The following is a 17,269-nucleotide window of genomic DNA, read 5'->3' on the forward strand; positions in this document are numbered from 1 at the left end:
AAACATGTAGCTCCTCAGGATGTGAGCGCAACTAGAGTGTATTTGAAAAAATACACAACAAGAAGCGCAACAGGTTAACACTTAAACATTTAAAATATTGCAAATTTCCAAATAAATTTTTGAATTCATTAAACAATATTTTTTTATAATTATTAATTATTATTTCATGATCTTTGTACAGGTTGGAGTCCCAACGACTTAATGACATGGTCTACGTCTACTACAATCTTCGATTATGGGTGAGGAAACTTGAGAGGACACCTGATGTGGATGCCATCTCATTGGATGGGATTGACACCACTGCTGCATGGAGGGTTGAGGCCGAGAGGCCTCTCATGGAGTCTGCTGATGATTGGTTAGTGCAGGATGTAGTGGAGGGGGAGGAGGAGGAGGAGGAGCAGGAGGAGGAGCAGGTGGAGGAGGAGGAGGAGGAGGAGGAGGAACAAGAGGAGGAGGTGACACTGCCTGCCCGGGCTACCACTGCCACCAATAGAGGACGTGGTCTACCTCCTATAGCTCCTACTTTTAGTTCTTCAACTTCTAGAGCACATCAGACTCCACTGCCATCTCCACTAGCACGGGCACCAGCATCTACATCTAGAGGGAAAGGGAAAGCTGTGGCATTTTCTCGCAAGAGGGGCAGAGGAAATCAATAGGATTAGACTTTCATTTTATTGTATATGACATTATGACATGATGAGATACATTATCATATTTTTTGTTGATATTTTGAGGCTGAGTTGGGACTCAGGAGTTAGGACTTACTATTCAGGACATGATTCAATGTTATGTGTGATTTTAGCGCTAGAAATGATATTAAACATCTTATATATTAGTTTTTTTTATCATATTTATGTGTCAATGTATTTATTTTATGTTGTAGATGGTTTAGATATTAAAAAAATTGAAAAAAAATGAAAAAAAATGAATATTTTTGTACCAAACGATTATTTCCCGATTATTTCCGATAATTTCCCGATAATTCCGATTTTTTCCGATTTTTTCCTCGCGCCGATATTATCCCGATAACGATTAATGCAACATTGCTACAAATGTCTTGGAATGCTTTTGTAGTAGGAATAAGTAGTGGGAAAAATTCTCCCTCCTTTGAGGAGATGTGAAGCAACAAAACTTATAGCTTGTTGACTTCAATGTAAAAATACGCAAGAGGTATTTTGTAATAAGAATTTATTATATATAAAATTGTACAAGTGATGTTCAATGTTAAAATGAGGACCTAATTTATATACTTAACCAGGTGTCCCTTTATGAATGGTCATGTCTTTTGGGGACACACCTCTTCACTAAACTAATCACTAATTAATCATTGTTTTGATGTAGTGTTATTATCTATATTTACATTATTTATATCTATTTTTGATTCATAACATTGCCCCTTTTTTCGAAAAAATTTGTCCTCAAAGCTTAATCACTAATAATTCCTTCAGTTGATCGCATCACTTCGACATGTGTAATTGTTGACAGTTTTCTTAAATTTGAACAATCGCCTTCACTTTGCTCACCTCATTTTTGATAAATGTGTCGGCCACTGGTACCTTAACAAGTATAATTCCTTGGTGCTATTATTTTGGGACTATTTTTTTTAATAATAATAATAATAATTTTTTTTTTACTTGTTTTTATTTTTATTTTATTTTATTTTATTTATTTAAATAATTTAATTAATTAAATAGTTTTAATTAATTAATTAAATTATATTAACTTAGTTTATAATATAACTATTATAAACTATATGATTTGAGAGCTATAACTATGTCACGACAGGGGGATCAACGTGAATATATATATATATCAAACCAAAACTCCAACGCAAGGTTTGATTGTTGACCACTCCTGTTGACCAAGATGCCTGTTGATTGATACGTTATGCCCCTTGGCGGCGGAGCATAGATAAACGGATTTTTGCCGGTTGACAAATAGAATCCGGACGGACGGGAAAAGTTGAGACAACGTCGGGCGGGGTTTTAACGACAACAGTAAGACAACGATGCCGCGCAGACAGGCAACAAATGGCAACGACAAACGAGTGACTCGGGGGAGTAGTGTTTCCGAGAACGACGGAGTGGCCGCTCCAGCAGAGCAGCGTGGGTAGCAGGAGGAGCCGAGTAGCAGTAGGATTATCAAGATCTTCGTCATCATCATCATCGTTATCTGACTTAGCTTCTGTTTGTGGAGCAGTAAATTGCATTTTATAGTCAACTGTAAGCAGCAAAATCATAATCATTGTTCCCAGCTTCATTGAAACTTTCACAAGAATTTTCCTAGCTTTTTGCCTCTGTTTTTTCTCTGACTTGGCTGCATGCGGATTGAAGATACCTTCTGCATCATACAACTTATCATTTTGATTGTGAGCCTTTGGAGATTTAGTTGTCACAATTTCACCTGTATCCATTCATGTTGCAGCAGGGGCATCATCAGCGTCTTCCATAGCATCTTCATCAAACTCTCAAGTTGGGTATCCATATTAAGAGGACAATTAGCGGGCATTTCAAAGTGTGAAGTATCAATCATAGAATGTAAGTTGTCTATCATAACAAAATCCTCCCCATAAATCTCATTCACATCAAACTCTTTCCCCCAGGATGGCACAATCACAGACTCCGGATGTTCCCCCTCATTTCGTGTAGGTGGCAATGTACAATACGATATCTTTCCTTCATTCCAGTGATGTAGAACAATCTTGGAAGTTGATATGGTGTCTACTACACCACCTTTCTTTAGCTTCCCACAAATTGATGCGATCCTTTGCAAGAAGTCATCGAATGAACTGAAGCTAGGTAGCTTGTATAACCACATCAACTTGTCAGATGGACACAACTTCAAAATCTCCTTAACAGAGGATAAATGATCCCCTCCCATTTTTTAATCCTTTTGCAGTTGCAAAGAACAATTGTTGCATTACTGTCAATAGGTTTAGCCGTCACAACTCCAGGATAGTCTAATAGTTTGACATGCTTGTCTAAGTGATTTTTTTGCATCGCTCTTGTTAAGCCTAGGGTGGTCCCAACATTGACAACATGTGATCTTTTTATGCTATTTATAAGGCTACTTTTACCAACATTAGGAAGCCCCACAACACCAACGGTAATGGATGTCTTCAGCTCGTGACTTCTAGAATAATATTTTAGCAACCTTATGAGTGTTTCACCTCCAAGACAATCACTGGTCTGCAGTCTAGGAGTCTGCTTGGCAATTTTTGAAGTTGATTTCCATCCTAAATTTGACCTATACTCCTGGGTGTTGCACTTAAAGGCTATAGTTGTTGCTCTTTCAATTACAACCATAACCAAAATTTTGACATAATTGTTAGTGAAAGAGAGAGGCATGGTGGGCCCTTCTTTACCTTCTGGCTTACAAGAAGATAAAACCTTGACTTTTTACTCCTAGCAAGCTCCAAATCTTTGGTTTGGCTTTCCTTCTGGCTTAAAATTTTCATTAGCTCCAAAGTATAAAATTTATCTTCCTTCTTCACTGAAGAAGGTATTTCTTTGTCCTTTGTTACTTCCTTCACAGATCGTTTTGGAAGGTTTTTTCCCTTCTTATGTTCAGGGGACTCTCTAACCCCTTTTCCAATGGCTTTTGCCACATTAGACTCAGGTGAAATTACACGATTTCTTTTAATACTCTTTTCAGTTTTTGCAACAGTCTCCGTGCTAGCAAGCTCATCTTTATCACCATCTTGATTGATATCATTCTATCCACATCAAGATCATCTTCATCTGGATCATTTTCATATTCATCATTCTCGTCCATATTAAGATCAACTTCATCTGGATCCTCATCTTGATCTTGTTTCGTTTCTTCACTGTTGCTATCATCTTCCTTACTATTGATTTTCCTTCAACATGCTTTAACTTCTGCTTATTATTTTTCTAAACGCTGAAATGCTTATCCAATTTTACTAAACTGCTCAACGCATTCAGGACGTAAACGTAATGGCATATTGTGCGGCGAACAATGTTCAAAGACTCGCATGATTATATTGTGCGGCATGGCTCTGATACCATTGAAGCAACAAAACTTATAGCTTGTTGACTTTAATGTAAAAATACACGAGGTATTTTGTAATAAGAATTTATTATATATAAAATTGTACAAGTGATGTTCAATGCTACAATGAGGGCTTGCTTTATATACCTAAGCAGGCGTCCCTTTATGAACGGTCATGTCTTTTGGGGACACACCTCTTCACTAAACTAATCACTAATTAATCATTTTTTTGATGTAGTGTTATTATCTATATTTACATTATTTATATCTGTTTTTGATTCATAACAGGATGTGGTTTGCCTATACTCAAGAAGAAGCTCATCTTGCCTTGATAAGAGGTAAGCAAGAATATGAAGAGAATACCACCTCAAATGCCTATTCTGCCCATTTCAAGAAGAAAGGAGGAAATAAGAAATTTAAAGGGTCAAAGAAAAATCATGGGAAGATTGACCTTTCTAAAATAGAATGTTATCATTGTCACAAAATGGGACACTATAAGAACTAATGTCCTGATAATCCTAAGAACAAGAAGAGAGAAAGAGACCAAGCTACAGTTGCCACTGATGATAATCCTCCAAAGAAGACCAAAACTGAGGATTTTGAAGTCAAAGACTTATTCTATTAAGTCTTAAGGGATGTTATCCCTTGTATATCCTTTATTTATAGTATAGGTCATTGTTTTTAGGTTTTGTAGATCTAACATGCTTTAATAGAAAATTCTTGAGTTGTTTCAATAAATTGAAGAAATCCCTTACAATGTCTAGATCAATGCAAAATCAAGAGGGGGATTCTATTTTTCTCAAAAGATAAGTATTCCTTATTTCTTTCATTACCTTGTTGATTCCCTCTCTATATATTTTACTTTTGTTGCTTGATTATAATCGTTTCCTTGTGTTTTCTTTAAAAGAAAGTTTACAAGAGTATTCTAAAAGAAAGGATTGTGGCCAGATTTAGAGGGAGCCTCCAAAAGGAAGACTTGAATCTTGTAAGAAGTCTTGTTGCAGAGGGAGCCTTTCAAGAGGGAGCCCTTTAAGGTTTATAGAATGAACAACTCAAGGTATGTTTAAAAGTTATAAGATTTGTAGCAGGGCTTCATCATAAAGGAAGGTATGATCATTTTAAATTTATTTATGTTGATGCCTTTCTCATATCTAGGGTTTATGACGAAACCCTAACAAAGGTTGTTGTAAGAGCTTAGGGCATGAAAGTGAAACCCTAGGTGTAAATGTTTCCGCTATGATTGAAACCCTAACAAGGTTTGGATTTTGGATATCTATAATTTAATTCCTTATTGAAGTATTAATAACCCTAAATTTTCTCTTTGTGATGACATGATAACCCTAGATTGATAATTTTTTTTGCACGCTCTTGTACATATATATTGGGCTTTGTTGATAAGATTTATAGGTGCGTAGTTTTCAAGATGTAAGCCTACCTTGTGTTTGATGATGACTTTCGGATGATGTTGAGCATGATGGAAAGAGGACGCTGTAAGAACCCTGATAACATTGAAGTTTACATTGATGATTGAAAGCCGACTTTCTAGAAGGTTGAAGTTCTCTGATGATGTGATGATGCAAAAAGAAGAATTTGTATGGCTGGAAGAATAAAATAACTGATGTTGGACATAACTCCCTAGTTGAGAGGGAGCTTGGAAATATTTCCTTTGTGAGGAAATGTGTATATCCTTCCTGGTTGAGAGGGATGACATAGTTCTCTATTTCATGTGTCATGCACTAGGCCAGGACTAACAATCCTGCGTCTAATGAAGGCCATGAGGAGAGAATGGTGGTAGGATTGGTATCTTGGCAGTTAGCCTATATGATACATAGAATCCTATGAGGGATGATATCTTGGCCTAGATGGTACCTGTTACCACTCAAACCAGCAGGGGACCTATGAGGGGTTCCTATTAGGTTAAGCACAATGGTGGAGGGTTAACCCACTGTCACCACAACTAAGTCTCCCTGCTTTTTACGGACTTTCACCGATGGGAGGAGTCCCAGTAGCATAGGGATCACTTGTAAAGTATATGTCAATGGATAGGTGAAAAGTGACCCTAGAAACCCTTTCCCAAGGATGGAGGGAAGAATGGAACTTTCTTGCTCTTTAAGCAAGGGACTTGGTCCGCAAGGGACTTGTAAGGGGTGAGGATTAGAGGGTTGAGGGGGAAGGAATAGGCTTATAGGCGAGGTTCCCAATCCCTATAATCCTTGGGAAACTTGGATTCCCAAATGTTCCTTGACAAATAATCTTTATTGGGAAGTGGGACCACATGGGGCCAAGTGGACCTAGTCCAGGTTCGGGGATGGAATGTAGCAACCAATGATGTTCCTTCCTGGACAAGATGAAAGGAAAGGACGAACATTTACTTCAAAAGGTTGAAATGATCTTGTTGAGGTCTACCCTTGGGGGTGCCTAGGCAAAATTCGATCCTAGAGCTAGGGCTTGGGATTCCAGGAGATTCCACCGCTAGAATTGCCTCAAATTTGGAGAGGGAGGTGACCCACTAGCGTAGTAGCCTGTAGGAGATCGAAGTTTTTCCTTGGGTCAATTCTCGGGAAATTGATGCCTTGGATGACCTAATGGGGCTAGACTTGGGGAAAAAGGGGAAAATGGTAAAAAGAGGGTTAATATGATCACCCCTTTTAAGGGATCAATGCCTAATTCACTTGTGGATATGGAGTCAAGGATGGTAATGAGTAAGAACTTGGTTTCTTGATCAAGGAGGCCCAGAAAGTCAAGTTCATCCAATGTTGAGAGAAAGAAAAGAAAAGTGACCTTCAAGCATTTATACTTCAAAGAAAACGATGCAAGATTATCGAGACAAAATAATCTCTAGGACATTTCATTCACATAACATTGGCCCATACATTAAATTAACTAAAACATGCTCAATTCCACATTTCGATTATGCAGCAACTAGCCCTAATGCAGTATGCAACAACAAGAATATTAACATCAAAATTTACTTACAATGTTATAGAGTATCTCCAGCCAGCATTTTGTTGACAAGACAAAGCTCCATGACAAGATAAATAGCTCAAATCCATACGTCAAAATTCATCCATCTCCAAAAATATCCTCCAAGGAAAAAATGTGAAGTTCTCTATGATTAGAGAGATCTCAAGTCAAGTGATGATCCAAATGAATGTATCTAACATCAATATATAACCTCTAAGGAGTTCGAATTAGCCTATGGGCCTACATTAGCCCCTAATGATAATGCAAATAAAACCCCTATTGGTGACAAGCCCACCAAACTAGCTCACAAGTGTAAAAATAAGCCTCACAAGGGGCCAAATAATAATATCTACATGTCGTAGGGCCCTCCAAAGGCATAATAATATCCAAAAGTGCCATATTGAGGAATAAATCCCTCGGAATATGATGGACAAGGGGGTGGCCCCTTGCTCTCCAAAAAGTAGACCTGTGGTGCTCCCAGTGGGGTATGAGGGCACATAGTTGACCCCATGGGTTTCCATATGAATCGGATATCCTCTGCAAGGGTCCAAGTGGTGGAATGAATGCTACCATGACATCGTACAAGTCCTGGGACACCTGTCAAGAGTGTGGGGCTCCTGTGGGGGCCTGTTGGGCATAATGTACCAAGCATATCACCATCATCCCAAAAGTGGATCGCTAGTAATCTCTGAGCATCCATGAAGATCCGTGGAGTGATGTCTGCTGTTGTGGAGGCCAATGGCTCTCTATGCACACCCTACATGTGCCAATGTAGACCTTTGGGGTTAGGATCCCATATAGGGAGACCAAACCCAAATGGAAACCACTTATAATCCTGCATAAGATCCAATGCGTCCCCTAGGCTTCCAGTACAACCAATCATTAAAATAATCAGGTAAAAGAGCTTACAAATCATGGATAACAACGAGGGTACTTCATAATGGCATGCCCTTCCATAGTGGGCTTTGGCATGTGCTAGTGTCTCTAGGCTCCAAAGGGGGTTAGCCAAGTACCTTATTAGGTAGTTTCAACCCTTAAAGGGGATAACATGTTCAAGCTACATCCCTCTAATGGGGTTGGCAAGTGACAAATAAGTGAGGTGGAATAGGGAATGAGAGGGGCAGTCCTGGGCCACATAGCGGGGCATAGGGGTAGTTAGATAAGGGGAAGCCCACACCTGGGAATGTAATGTATAGGAGGGAGCAATTGTGGTACATGAGGTGCCTCGACCTTGATTTTTCCACCCTTCTTTATATAGCTTTTGCCTTTTTATGAATTTTCTTTAATTAACTGCTCGGGGCTCAAAGGACAAGAGCATAATGTGTAAGATATAGCAGTGATTACCCCCTTTTAGGTGGGGCGGTTCATTGCCCTCCAGGGGTTGGGACGATCAAGGGTTCCTGAATGATAGAGGAGGCTCATCTAGGGCCTATGGAACCAGGGTGATGGCCGTGGATTGGGGTAGAGCTCATGCAATGGCTTTTTCCCACGTGCTGATTATTTTTGCCCCGACCATCTTTTGTATTTTGTGGTAAAATTTCCTGTTAAATGTGGCCAATTATGCTTTTCACTTTTCCTTTTAATTGCTTCAACCTCCGGGGCATCATTCTAGGCCTAACCCAAGGTGGGGGCAAGGGGGTAGGGATGCTAGCCCTATGTGGACCGAGGTGGGAGAAAAGATGAATGGAGGTATAGTGAGTGGAAAGCGAGTAAGATGTGCAGGGAAAGGTGCAGGACCACACACCCAAAGTTGGGGTTTCCCAAGTAGTACCACCCTAGAACCAAATGGTCAATAAAGGAGATCCAACGGGACTAAGATCCAAGAGTAACAACCAAAAGAGATCAAGGGGACAAGAGCACAAACTAAACACACTCTTTCTGCCAAATCCCCCCATCAATCCATAACCAGAAGTATCCATGATAAGTAAACCCAATACTCAATTACCAAATGACAAGACATACCTTTAGATTCGGGAGGCCCACCTTCAAACATACGATCAATGCAAGTGGGCGAGGGACCACATGGATGGCTTAAGTGGTAGAGAAATGGCACAACGAGCTAGTAGGAGGCATTAAGGGGTTGCCGGCTGAGGCTAATCATGGAGAAAAATTTCTCCTGGGGATATCACCCACAAAGTGGTGGGTAACAAGTACCTAGAACCCAGTCAACGATGGTGCCTTCGCCTAGATGATATCTATATCCCTGTAAGGGAGGACATTTTGGTGTAGATACCTAGATCCCGTGAGGGTAGCTATGTTGGTCTATATGATTTGGAGATCCCTGTTTAGGGTGGATATCTTGATCGTGATGATGTCTAGACCCCTGAGAGGGTTGGTGTCTTGGTCTAGTTGGTATTGAGATCTTAGTTAAAGTGGATTGGCCTAGATGACACCTTAGTCCCTGTTGGGAGGGTACCTTGGCAGGTAGCCTAGATGGTACCTAGATTCCTTGTTTGTGTTGGTATCGTGGCCTAGATGACACCGGGATCCATGATAAGTAGGTGTATTGAATGACATCGGGGCCCTTGATGAGTGAGTGTTTTGCTAATTAATGCGCGGATCCCGGATGATGAGTTAGTGTTTTGACACTTGGATTCTTGAATTAGTGTTATAGCAACACTTGAATCCTTGAATTAGTGTCATGGCAGGTAGCCTAGATGACACTTGGATCTTTGATGAGTTGAATTGATACTTTGGCTGTTTTGGCCTAGATTTATATATTTTGTACTCTTCTTGGAACATTTCAACTTGAGGTCATCTTTGTACTGGTTGAACAATTATGAATACCTCCCTAGTTAAGAGGGAGTGTTGAAAATGTAACTAGTGTTGGTCTTCATTATTGTTGTTTGGCTCATGAAATGATGTAATTCTTATGTATTTGTAAAAGAGAAAGAAAAGAACTTATTATAAAGATTAAAGAAAAAAATTATTTTTATAAGCATGGGTTTCATGCTCTCAATGTATTTTTGTTTATAGGTCAACTCACCCATTGAGTCTAATTGAGTCACGAATCATAGCCCTTGTCATCATGTAATAGACCCTTCTTGGGCTTTTTGTGTCAAGAGAGATTTGTATGTGTCAAAAAATGTAAGTTTACCCTCCTCCACCAAGTCGGCCTCGTCATCCATCAAGTCGGCCTCATTGAAGGGATTCTACCACCCTTGAAGACTACATATAAGCAGCATCTTCGACCTAGTTTGGCATCAATCAAGCAAGAAATTTGATCTGCAATTCTAAGAAGTGAAGTGAAAAGGGCTTTAAGAATGAAGAATAACCCTAGCGAAGAAAGGAGGAACCCTAGCAAAGGAAATAAGGCTGTTTTCTCTTGTTTCTAGTCGACATGTGCGAAGTTTCTGAGTTGCAGAAGGGCCGAAAGTTGCAGGTTTGCAGTAGAGGCTGAAAATTTTGTTGCAGGAAGCCGAGATCTAAAGTTTGACGAGTTTGAAGGAGGTTGACTTGGATTGAAATTGTCGGATTAAGCTCACTTGAAAGGCTGACTTGGTGGATGAGAGGAGTATCTGTTGTTATCTAAGGGTCTTGGTTGTCTCATTTGATTTGGTTCTTGAAGAGGAGAAGAACATTTTGTTGGGTTTTCCCCTGAGAGAGGGGTTTTGCCTTGGCTGAGAGCCTATGTTCTGTGCCCTTCATTGTTTTGATCTTCATGTTTTGGTTTTGATAGTTGCTTGATGATAAGAAGATAAAAGAAGACATAGAATAAGTTAATAAGAACTCAAGTACCTCACAAGTAATTTTCAAGATAAGAAAATCTTTCTGCCTTTTTGATTTTCTAACATGAAGTAAAGTTTCTAAGGAGAGAGGGCTTGCGGGAATGCTGTAAGAGATCAAGCTGAGTAGTGTTGTTTTGAGACATAGTCAGAGAATCCTCTATGAAAAAATCCATACTTCTTTTTAATCTACGAAAACAGTGCACAAAATGAGTTTCATACTTCATAGCTTTAGGGAACTACAATGGCAACCTGTTATTCTAATCTTGTCTTCAACACTGGAGATTAGATATTCAAAGAACTGAATAGGAAAACATCGGAACAGAACTTGAGCAGAGATTTCACAATTCCATAGATGAAAATCTACCATTCTAATTTCAAGTAAAGAAATCTATTGTAACGGATAGAAATACAGTTAAACTCTTTCTAATCCTAGAGCAAGCGTCTATCACACAGAGGAAATCTGTCTTGCCACCGAAACAGTGAAAATACCTTTTTTTTTCTATCTGCTGTGAAAAGATATTGCAAATCCAGCTACTGTTTTACTGTTAAATGATTTCAAAACATTTACTGCGATGAAAGTGCAGATGTGGGTACTGTGGCACAGAGAAATGGGATTGATCCAGCTGCAGAAGAGAAAACAAAAATAAATTGGTTCAAGATGTCTTTCATGAAGAGAAAATTGCATAGCAGCTGCGAAATTGAGGAGAATGAGGTTTACAGAGGAAACAAAACATAGACTTTGAAAAATTGAATTGACCAGTTCTGTTGTGCTAACTGAAGATGGAGATCTGTTGTAACTTGTGAGTGTTTGTTTGGTTGCAGCTGATTCTTGCTCTCATTTGAGTTCATATGAATCTTAATCTATTACTTATGATGGATTCTCTGAAATCGACTTTATAGCTGTTTGGGACCTTTACAAAGATATTCATCAGACCCTCCCTTAGCTTATCTGCTTCAGAGGGATTAATGTAGTGGCAGTGGCATCTATGTACATTGTACAAGTCATACAACCGGTGTTAATTTTGTGGTAGTTGGAGGCTGCTGCCATTGATGCCCACACAAAACTGCTTTCTTGCAAATTGCCCAACCTATTGGGTCACATCATGTGTTAAGATACTAACATTAATTTGAGGGACAGCTTAGGAGGAGGAACCATCAATGTAATCTTTGACCTGCTGTATAAACTTTTTTTTGTTCTCGTTGCAATTCTCTTTTCTTTCCTCTGCTCTTAATTAGTTCAATTTTTTTAAGTGATGTTCTAAGTGAAATTTTGTACAATACAAGAGAATGCTTATTTCCTTCAGACAAAAGGGAGATGTTTTTAATCCACAGTAAAAATTCTTTCTTTAGATAAAGATGGATTGGCAGTGTAAGATACTCTCATGCAGAGCAAATTCCATGAATAGCAGGAAGGAAGATAAGATAGCATGTGAATAATTTGAATTTTAATAATAGTACATTTTTTGTTTCCACTATGTATAGAAAAAATTCTTATGCCTTGTTTTTAAATTTTGCACTGTGCAGTCTTTGCAATGTGAAGACCACAAGCAGGGAAACGTTGTCACTACATTCAGAGGGAAAGAAACATAGATCAAAAGCCAGAGCATTTCAGGCTAGCAGTATATCGAATCAAAATATTGAGCCATCTTCAAATGGAAACATTTCTCTTGGTAATCAGGGAAGTATCCTTCACTTGAAGGAACAACCAAATGCTGTGCACGGGCAGAGTGAGGAGAAGCATACAGTGGTTAAACATGAGGAAGATGAGCTTCTGGGTTCTACTGATGACAAGCAAGATACTGCACCTGATTCAAGAAAGGCCCAAATATTGACGAAAAGAAATGTTCCAAGAAGAGGAAGAGGACAGGAGATAAATCCAAGTCATTTGATTCTATGAATGTAGAAAATAAGCAAGATGAAACAGGGCAACAAGAGCTTCACTCATGTGGCAGTGATCAAACTACGCATTTATCAGCTGCTAAAGAAGGAAAGGGTTATAAGTTTAAAAAAATGGATAAAAGTGATCCTATGGGTAAAAGTACCAATGAGTTTGATCACATGAGGAAAATTGGTGAAAATGGGAATGGCTTGGTAATGGAAGGTTTATTACTAATGAATGATGTCAAGCAAAATAAAGAGAAACCAAAAAAGAGAACCAAGCAGACTGATGAGCTTTCTAACAATGAATATTGTGAGCTTCAGACAAGAGATCAGCGTGATGCAGTTAAGGATACACATGGAAGTGATAAAAGAAGTTCTAAATTGCCGGTAAAATGGAAAAAAATCATTAAATCAGTCTTAAAAGAAGTAAGTGTTGATAGATTTAAATTATATGTTCTATTTTTTGTACTTGAACTACTATTTTCTTTTTCTTCATGGATTTCCAGTTTCTATGTAAAGAAGCATGTTGTGTTCTTTTCTGTTTTTTCTAATATTCAAATTTCATGAGCAAACAGTATCTATTCTATGGGTTTTTTATCAAATTTCCAACGCTAATGCAGAGTCCTGAAGGAAATTTAAGAATGAAGAAACTGCAAAAGACAGTCATTCCTCTTGCCATGAAGGCCCTTGAGACAGCTGGTGTGGCTGCAGATGAAAGCAATGTAAAGGATGAGATCATGCGCAAGGTAACTTTTGTACATCCTGTTATTCTTTCCAAGGCTCTGGCTAGATTTGAGCTATGCTTTGGTCCTTATCAAGATTTTCTCAACAGTCTGCAGTTTTCTTGTCACTTTTGTTTATATTTCATTAGTGTGCTACTTTAAGTAATGGAAAATATCAAGAGAGAGATGTAAAAGCACTGGCCTGTTTTGGAATGGTACCAGTGGCTCATATGCTGCGCTTGTTTATATTGGTCTGAGCATCTTCTATATTTGGAGGCTGAATTAAAGTGTAATATATTGAATAATATTTCACTTATGCTGGCCAATGTTACAGGTTTTGTCCAGTTCTAGGTTTGTGGTGGAGAACAAGACTGTGTACCTGGCATAGGTGACACATGCAAAATAAAATGTTCACTGTTTCTCTGCAATCAAAGTTACTTTTCTTGGTCATTTTTTGTGATTTCTAAAAATGGAGTTGACCTACCAGCATTTTGCCAACTTTCTCATTCTTGGGCATCCATCTCCTACAAGCTTAGGTGGATGGTAAATTTATTTTATCAGGCACTATTTGTTACTAAACATATAGGTCATTTGGAAATCTACATTTAAGTGGATTTCCTCAGGCTGAATTTTTTTTGACGGAAAATAATAATTTATGTAATGCACATACAAACTTCGAGAATGCGTCAAGGCATATATTCATGAAATTGTCGAGCTTTATTGGTTGAAGGATAAAGCATCATAATATGGCACACTTCTTTCTCTGTGAAAATGTGAATGTCATTTGGAATTGAATTCCATGCTGGGTCTCATTTGCTGCTTCAAGTTCATTTTCAAGCTAGCTTAGCAGCTGTTTCAAAGCATGCTGTTGAATATGTATTGATTGCATTTTAGATTTTGTCATTATCATTCATCCGCACATGATGATGCTGCAATTCGATCAGAACTAGTAGTTATGATAAACTTGATGGAAAAATGGTTTGGTTTGGATTAAACCGTTTGTATATGATCTTTAGTGAGCTATATAATTACACATATGGTTCATATTTGCGTTTATCTTGCAGGCTGTCAAAGTATGTGATGAAATTCTGTTAATTAGGTTTTATTTATGATTTGCAGACTTTCCTATTTCCAGCTTTTGTCTATGTTCATTATTGGCATATATAAAGCTTACAAATTGTCTTGAAATTTGCATTCATGTGTGGCTTTAATTTTCCTGCTTTTAACATAGTTTCATTGGCACAACACTTCACAAACAATACCTGAACCACGTTAGCTTTGTTTCAAGTACCCCAAGGTAAAAGCTCATAATGAAAAGCCCAAAACAATATTTGTTTGAGAAAACATGTGATCTCACCACTATATTTTTGAATTCAATGTCAGATAATAATAATGGTAAATCAGAGATTTCAGATTAGACATAGGCATTAATAAAGTCATGTTGACTTTAGGCTATATTACACTTCTATGTTTTATTTGACTTTACCTTGTTTTTCAATCTATCCCACATTCATAAAATGGATTGAGTCAATTAGTGTATAAATTTTTATCTTTCTCATTTATGCAAGCATGATGGGGGACTCTTTGGAGTTATCTTGATTATTTTTGTGTTTAATATTTGTGATATGGTATCAGAGCTCTATCAGAGCTGCAGGATATGTGAGACCATGAAGAACTAGGGACTGTTTTGGAAAAGACAGATCAAGGGATCACTAGTGAAGCACATTGAAGAGCCAAAATGGATTTGCCAAAACAAGGTATTGATTTCATTTCTGATAGAAGCAATTTTGTTTAGGAGCCTTGCATATCATGGTCCCCAAAAAAGGGTTTGAAGGATAACACTGTATGGAATCCATACAGTTGTCAAAGCTTGGCAGTCAAACAGAGAATCAACCTACATCTGAGGCTGGCCGCTGTACAAGCACCAATATGTTTCATACAGCCACCAAGAAGTTTCCATATGCTGCCAAAGGGGAGCCGACTGTATGTATATGGATATGTATTATGTATTGATTAGCCACCAATAGAAGAAATCAAGTTGTACGACTGTATGATGCTGGGATTTCAACCATCAGACCAGTATGAACATCACCAGGGAGTTCTTGAGTAGAAGATTTGACATGTATGACCTGATGGAACAATTATTTAGGGAAATTTCTCAGAGGTTTTAACAGTACAAATGATTTAAGAGTAGATTTTTCTGTTCCTGCCTGTAATGTTGCCCAAATTTGCATATCTGTAAGATTCAGCTGTTGGTTTGGTGATTTTCTTCAGATCCAAGCAGAAAGTAACAATTTTGGTGCTTTTTTTTGAGTAGATATGCATGGTTTGGTGATTTTTAACATATCTAATCAAAATCTGGGTGATTTGGTGTTGTTTATGAGAAGATTTGTGTGTTTTACTGTTGTTTTTTGGCAGATTTATAAAAATTTACAACTGTTTGGGTTGTGCTGCTGTTTATGGTCATATTTATTATAAATCTTTGTTTTTTTCAGTGATATGTGGTTGTTATAGATTGGATAAAACCAATATCTTGGTGTTCTTACTCCACAATCATAGGTTGAGGGAGGGAAGAACATGCATTTTCAACATTTTACTTTCTTTCAGTATGTATTTTACTATTTTTACATTTTTGACTCGTACAAATGGTCTCTTTTTCCAACATCATGTTGCAAATCAGCCATAGATTTTATAGTAAAAACTAAAATACGTGGAAGCATCATTTGTTGGCCATATTTGAGTACAAGTGCTTCTCTAGTATTGCTTTAGGTAAATATACTTATCCAATAATGATGGGTAGAACCTGCAACAAGTTTGATGAGCAAGATAGAGAAACAATAATGCCACTTAAGTTGTCTATAACAGATGAAATGCTTCTTGAGGACTAGACATGAAAGACTTTAAGTATAAACTTGGAAGCATTTGCAAGAATTGAATGAGAATTTAAACAAGGGCAGAGCCTTTATCCTGAAGAATATGTTTTCCATCGCCATGGATGTTAGTGCATCAATGTAGGCACATTTACTCAAATTTGAAGGATATCAAAGAAGAGTTGTTGGCCATTTGTCAGAAGATGTTGAGGAAATAGTCATATTTTGCATTTAAAAGCTTACCGTGTTTGTATGAACACTTTTTTGAGACCATGAACATCATTTCTACAAATGTTAGATCTCATGTTTGAAGCTCTATGCGATAAGCTTTTACAACATGATATAGTAGTGACACAAAAGGTATAGAATAGGCCTTTGCAGCCAATGTCAAGGGCAAATGCAAGTGGACAAAGAACGATGGGCAGGGTATCTATGAAGATACAATCAAGGGTCTAAAGAATATCACATGTTACTACTATGACAAGGTGGGCCATATAAAGAAGCACTGTAGAATTAAGCTGGTTGATTAGAAAACCAACTGAGGGAGCCTCTCATGTTGCAGAACATAAAGAGAAGTTGGCATTCTTTGCATCTGTGGCGAAAGCGTATTAACTCACGTCATCTACTTGGCACAAAGATTCTAGTGCATTTCGACAGTTCACCAATAGACAGTTTGGTTCATAGAGTCATTTACTTGTTTCTCTAAGGATTCAGTGATCTTTGGTGGTGGGGAAGAATTCACAACATATGGCAGAGGGGATGTGTAAATTTTATTTGGAGGGAAAATATTGATTTTCCTCAATGTGTATTGTGTTAGACATGGAGATTAATTTACTATCAATTAGATTATAAGGCATTTCCACCATCTAGATGTCAACTTTAGCAATCACAATTGCTAATAGTTGACAAGGAGACCAAAAAGACTAGCTCTTAGTGTGGAGGATCATGGATTGTTTAGACCAGTTGACATTGGACAATTAAAGGAGCATGCATTGATAGTGAAGAGTGTACCAAACACCAATGCACTTTGGCTACAATGGTATGGACTCCTCAACATGACCTATCTCTCTCATTTGGCTTGAAAACATTTGGT

General features: G+C 38.0%; 2 pseudogenes across 1 annotated transcript in view; one reads left to right on the plus strand and one right to left on the minus strand.

The window, feature by feature from the left end:
- LOC149144498 (uncharacterized) overlaps positions 1-14,212 on the plus strand; it is a 221,162-nt pseudogene extending 206,950 nt beyond the window's left edge. The window contains exons 4-6 of the transcript XR_016264705.1: positions 12,228-13,010; positions 13,205-13,330; positions 13,641-14,212. The product of XR_016264705.1 is annotated as an uncharacterized LOC149144498 (transcript). The remainder of the gene's footprint in view (positions 1-12,227; positions 13,011-13,204; positions 13,331-13,640) is intronic.
- LOC149144500 (guanine nucleotide-binding protein-like NSN1 pseudogene) lies at positions 1,886-3,305 on the minus strand (annotated as a pseudogene).
- Positions 14,213-17,269: the final 3,057 nt, after the last annotated feature.

Source organism: Pinus tabuliformis, chromosome X, assembly GCF_031772625.1.
Source record: "Pinus tabuliformis cultivar Carrire ecotype Pingquan chromosome X, CPIR1, whole genome shotgun sequence".
Classification (NCBI taxonomy): domain Eukaryota; kingdom Viridiplantae; phylum Streptophyta; class Pinopsida; order Pinales; family Pinaceae; genus Pinus; species Pinus tabuliformis.